Raw genomic sequence first — 7,132 nt, forward strand, 5'->3', positions numbered from 1 at the left:
TTTAATTCCAATATTTGAATACAACCTTTTAATCCAAACATGGATTGTTTACAAGCATGCGTAGTTGCCATATACTTTGCTTTCATAGTGGACAAAACAACCACAGCTTGTCGCTTACCCATACAACTAATTGTACCACCAAATAAAGTAAAAACATAAGGATTGGTGGGTCTTCTCCTATCAATATCACTTGCCCAATATAAATCCACATAACCATGAATATCAAGATAAATCATGTCTCCTACCAAATTGACATGATAACACAAAGAACTATTAGGTACCCTTCAAATATTTGAAGACTCTTTTAACTACATCCCAGTGAACTCTACCAAGATTAGACATATATATGGAAATAACTCCCACTGCTTGGGCAATGTCTAGTATAATATAGACCATAGCATACATCAAACTTCCAACTGCACTCTAGTAAGGTACTTTTCTCATGTCTCCCATCTCTAGTTGGGATGTAGGACAATATGAAATAGATAATTTTATTCCAACTATAAAAGAAACACATAAGGGTCTACAATCCTACATGTTGAACCTCTGGAAAATTGAATTCACATACTTACTCTAGCCTAGCCATAACTTTCTATACACTCTATCTCTTCTAATCTCTATCCCAAGAAAGTGTTTTTCTACACCAAGATCTTTCATTTCAAATTTAGTAGCAAGCTAAGACTTTAGTTATCAAATCATACCTTTCCCTTTACCAATAAATGACATATCATCAACATATAATGCTATGTATAGGAAATGATCACCATTCGATTTACAATTAACATAATGATTTGATTTAGAACACTCAAACTCAACACATATGTATCAAATTATTGGTACCACATCCTAAGACTCTATTTGAGGTCATACAAATATTTCTTTAATTTAAATACAAAATTACTTTTACTTTTCACCACATAGTGCTTTGGTTGTGTCGTATAAATATCCTCCTCCAAATCACCATGAAGGAAAGCAATCTCTAAATCATAAGTAGCAGAAATAGAAAGAATAAATTTAATGTATTTCATTTTTGTAACAAGAAAAAATATCTCATCATAATCAACACTCTCAACTTGTGAGTAGCCTTTCGCAACCAACTTCTATAGATTGAGGTTCATCCACATTAGTATTCAAAGAAAAAATACATCTCCAATCATTAGGTGGATACCTTTTAGATGGTTGTCTTTGTCTTGTAGACCTTCAAACAAGCGGAGTTGGAGGTTCTTCCTCCTCTTATGAATATTTAAAGCTAGATGAGCTCTCCTCACTATTTAGGGGTCTCGATTCAACACTTTCAGTAGTACAAGGGAATTGAATCATATATTTCTATCTAGTTTGATTTGATTGCAATGTAATAGAAGGAGACTTAATTTTTCTCTAAAAACCACACTTCTACTATGCAATACCTTTTTTGAAATAGGGTCCCAAAGCTTGTATCATTTCACACCATAACTATAACCGATGAAGATACATTTCACAGCCTTGTTCTCCAACTTTGTTCGCTTCTCTTTTAGCACATGTGCATATTCCTCACAACCAAAAACTCTAAGATGTCTCAATGAATTCTTGTGACTTGACCATGCCTCCATAGGCATTTTATCAACAAGAGTTGATGTAGGAGACCTGTTAATCAAGTAGCAAGTAATGGCAACAACTTCAGCCCAAAAGAATTGTTCTAGACTAGCACCACTCAACTTACTTCTAGCCTTCTCCATTAGTGTCTTGTTCATTCTTTGTGTAACTCCATTATATTGTGTAGGATATGAAGTTGTCTTTTATCTATTAATGCCATAGCCTTTATATAATCTATCAAAATCATTAGAAAAAAAATCACGGCCATTATCAGTCCTCAAACATTTTATTTTCTTTCCAGACTACAATTCAACCGTTGCTTTAAATTCTTTAAATCAACTGAAAAACTTTGTATTTACTCTTTATAAAGTATACCCATGTCCTACTAAAAGCATCAATAAATGAAACATAATATGTGTATTTTCCAATGGAAGGAACATTCATAGGACCAAATGCATCAAAATGAATAAGATCCAAAAGACCACAAGATTTATGAGAACTTGAGTGAAACTGAAAGTGGTTTTATTTTACATAAATACAATGCTTGCAAAAATCAAAGTCAGGATTACAATAATTTAAAACTTCAACATAGTTTTTATTTTCCAAGGTCCTTAGACCCTTTTATCCAATGTGGCCAAGTCTCGAGTGTCATAGAGTAGTCTTCTTTGGAGGTAACTTTACTTTAGAAGAAAGAACACCCTTAGATACACAAAAGCCATGTCCATCCGTTGAAGGTGAAACCCACTGTAGCTAGGAAATAGGAAATCATCACAAAACAAGATAAAAATAATAACTCAATCACAAAAGCATTCATTGCAATGAATCTATCCTAAGACACATTCAATAGAGACATAAAGATAAAACATGTAAAAAGATTATGCAAACCAGATGTTCCCTTCATGCGGCTCCATTGTTCTTCTTTCTTCTCCAAATAGTTTTGGATCTCACCTACAAGTGCACACACATGATTGAAAGCAAGATTGACATTGATTATTGATCAAGAGTACTAGAAGCATAAATTCGATAGTCTGATTAAGGATTATTCTCATTATTAGCCAAGATTGATGAAGATCATCCAATTTATAGATAAATTGGAGATAGGATCAAATTTAGCATGAAATGAATATTAGAAGCAATTGATTTCAAAATGGGAAAAAAGAGTGAAAAGAAGAAGGTTATGACACCTTCTATGTCATGAATTATGACATATTGCCAATGCAAAGCTTAGAGGACTAGAACCTTATGACATCTTGCTATGCCAAGAGCATGACGCATGAAGCACAAAAATAGGGAGCACTAAAGACAAGTTAATTAGGTGGAAATTAAATTTAGGAAATTAGAAAATAAGTGGAAATTAGGAATTAGGAAATAATGAAAATAGGAATTAGGAAATAATGAAATTAGAAATTAGGTAAATTAATTAATAACTTATCATTTATTAATTAATTCACAAAGAGGAATAATTAGCCAATTAAATGAACATTTAATTGCAATGAGAAGACTTAGGATAAATAAACAATTTATTAATCCTAAAGGAAGAAATGACACACACAAGGTTAAATGATTAAATCACGAAACCCTAGAAGATGAATTAGGTCTTGAAAGATAATTGACTCAATTCGATTTGATTTTGGATTGATAAATGACCAATGTGATAAATGATTTGATTAATAAATACGCCAATTGACGAGGAACAATGACAAATTGATCCAAATTGACATGATGACGACGATCGATGATAAATTTATCGCAAGATGACAAAATTGACAAGTTGACAAGAATCAATGACAAAAATAGATTGCAAACGACAATATTGAAAATGACCATGATTGATGACAAATCGATCGCAAAATGACAAGATTGATAATGACAACGACCAATGACAAATCGATCGTTAAACGACAAGATTGAAAATGATAAGGATTGATGATAAATCGATCGCCAGAGGACAGGATTGACAAGAGGACAACGATCGATGACAAATCATGACTGAAAATTGCTATCGACAAGACCTAATTCGAAAGCGAGAAAAATGAGGAATGCAGAAGAAGGACTCGATGCCCGCAAATGATAAAGACCAAGTACGCAACATAGAAGAAATGTTAAAGCGACGCAAAAACCTAAAATGAGGCAATGCACAAATATTAAAGTATGATCCCGCAAGCGTTGACCATTTTTAGTTGTCTACACCCACAAATCTTCAAATGAAGTATCCAGAGATTTACTTTTTCTAGAAGTGCTATTACACTCAACGGTGTATGCTTCTAGATTATACAAACTTCTAAATTTGACAACTCTAGCAATCAACATAGAACCCTTAATCATCTTTAATCAGAAAATGCCACCTACACACTAACATCTATCAGTTTACTCACAGAAAATAAATTTTGTTTTAGTCAAGGGATATGCAACACATTGCTAATCCTTTTTATTCTACCATCATGAAATCTGATTCTAACTTTACTAGGACCAACAATATCTAAATGTGAATCATCACCCAAGTACACGTTATCTCCATTAAATTCATAATATTTAGAAAACCAATATCTAATGAAAGTCATATGAAAATATGCACCTAAGTCAATTAAACATGAATCATTACCTACATGAGTAGCCAAAGCTACAATGAATGCATCACCATCTTCCTTCTTGGACTCAAAATTAAAATCAAACTTCTTCTTTTCTTCTTTACAGTCCTTATGGATGTGTCTTGATTTACCCCAACTCCAACAAATGACTTTGGACTTTCCAAGAGATTTTGATCTTCGTCTAGACTTGGATTTATTATACTTCTCATTCTTCTTACCTTTTCTCTTAGGTCTTCCATGAACAGTTAGGGCTTCTATCGAACTAATGGATATAGGTCTTCCTCCACATATCTTCACCAAGCAAGGAACCCATCACATCTTCAGACTTCAAAGTTACAATAGAAGTACTACCGATAGCCATAACGAGAGAATCCTATGAATCAGACAAAGAACAAAGCAAGATCTGACATTTCTCCTCCTCATCCATCTTGACACCAATAGACACCAATTGAGCCACCAATGTATTAAACAATTATAGATGGTTTGTAATCCATCCACCCTCTTCCATCCTCAAGGAATACAATCTATTCCTTAAGAAAATCTAATTCAATAAAGATTTGTCTTGATACATTTCACCAAACTCAGTCCATAGCTTCTTTGCAGAGGTCTTTTCATGGACATTAATTAGAACAAAGTCTCACAAACACGATCTTATTAGACCCTTAGCTTTACAATCCATAACATCATACTGAGTAGCCGTAGTAGGATCTAAAGGTCTCGATCTATTGGCAGATCCTCCATCTTCAACTTCCACATCTCAAAATTTTTTCTAGAAAATTTCTCCACATCTATTCTCCCTAATGAACTTGCCATCTGATAATTCCTTCAATAAGATAAAAAAGTATCTTCTACACAAGCTCCCACTCAAATTTGGATTAGTTCAAAAAACCCAATAACCCTTAATTGAAACCAAAGGCGATCAGGCTCTAATACCACTTGTAAGGAAGTCAAGTGGTAGAACAATTTCCTACACTAACCTTGAGAGGAGGGTAATGCAAAAACTTTTACAGATCCTTACAACAATAATAAAAATTTAACAGAAATAATAATAAATAGCATGCATACCACAACATAATGATTTACGTAGGGAAGACCCTTTCGAGAAAGAAACCCCACACTCCAAAAGTTGCCCAATATATTATTCAGGAATCAATAAAAAATTACAATATACTTTCAGAGCAAAATTATCACAAGAGTATCACCAACTAGAGATTTAGAGGTAACTCAATGGCTATAAGACTCTTACACACAACCTCCATCTTACACACCTCATATATAGGAGATACAATACATGAAACTGACAAACAGTTTTACAAAACCACGGGCTAAAACCATCCAATAAAGTGGAACAAACCTTATCTCCAATCAAAGATGCCCTATGAGGTTTCAAAACACACATCAATATGTGTACCTCCCTTTTACAACTCATTTATGTGTCCGGTGCATTTTATATTTCCTATTTCAAAAGACTTAAGTTTCAAAGGCCATAACTTGTGAATCATATGTCCGATTGATGTCTCGTTTGAAGTGTTAGAAAACTCGTGATAGGCTCTATCACAAGATTTATCGTAACTTCCATAAATAAAATCTTTAATATCAGTAAACCTATTTATGATCTTGAAACAAAAATTTACCCTTATGTTTATCTAGCAAATTTGAAGCTTTGGAGAAAATTTTGAGCCTACTCATGCTCAAATAAAAACTTACTATATATAGTAACCTTACGTAAATGAAAGGTTGAGACAACATTTTCCTAGCATGGTGTATGACATTCAATGGGATGATGAGCATCAAAAATATTTTGATTCTATCAAGAGTTACTTAGGCAATCCTCCTATCTTAATGTCAGATATGCAAGATAGACCCTTTTTGCTTTATATATCATCATATCCTAATGTTTAGGTAGCCTTATTGGCTTAATATTATGATAATGGTATGGAAAGTGTGGTCGATAAGGAAAGAGAGGTCTATTATATTAGTTGTATTCTTGTTGATTATGAAACTCATTACTTTGCAATGGAAAAGATATGTCTTTCTCTCATATTTTCAATGTAGAAGCTAAGGAATTATCTCTTCCATGAAAAAAAGCATGTCATTTGTTAAGAATAATCTCCTTAAACATCTCTTTTATAGATCAGATCTCTTAGGAAGATTGGAAATATGGGTTATGTTAATTTTTGAGTTCCACCTTAAGTTCGCAACTCAAAAAATAATCAAAGGTCAAGTTGTCACTAATTATTTAGTGAAATCTCCCTCACCTAAATCATTCCCTGCTTTGGATTTGTTCTCTGGTGAGAATATATTTATAGTAAACTACAAGTCTATATGGGAAATTTACTTTGATGAATCAATATGTCAAAATGGTTCTAGAGTAGGTGTAGTGTTAATATCACCTAAAAGAAAACCAACTCCTCTTTCCTATTGATTTGATTTTCATTACATAAACAACATTTCTAAATACAAAGCCCTTATTCTTGGCTTGTGTGTCACGATTCCTTTTGAGTTTACACATAGTTGTATTCATGATTGTAAGGAAGTTAAGTAGTAGAACAACTTCCTACACTAGCCTTGAGAAGAGGGTAATGCAAAAACTTTTACAGATCATTACAAAAATCACAAAAAATTAAAAGAAATAGACATAATAACATGCATACCACAACACAACAACACAATGATTTATATGGTTAAAACCCTTTCGAGAGAAAAAAACTCACACTCCAAAAGTAGCTCAATATATTATTCAGCAATCAATAACAAATTAAAATATACTTGCAGAGAAAGATCTCCATAGGAGAATCACTAATTAGATATTTAAAGGTAAATCAAAAGCTATAAGACTCTTACACACAACCTCTATCTCACGCACCTCATATATAAGAGATACAATATAAGAAATTGTCAAACAGTATTACAAAAGCATGGGATAAAACCATCAAATAAAGAAGAGCAGACCTTATCTCCAATAGATACCC

This window comes from Cryptomeria japonica, chromosome 6 (assembly GCF_030272615.1).
Source record: "Cryptomeria japonica chromosome 6, Sugi_1.0, whole genome shotgun sequence".
NCBI lineage: Eukaryota > Viridiplantae > Streptophyta > Pinopsida > Cupressales > Cupressaceae > Cryptomeria > Cryptomeria japonica.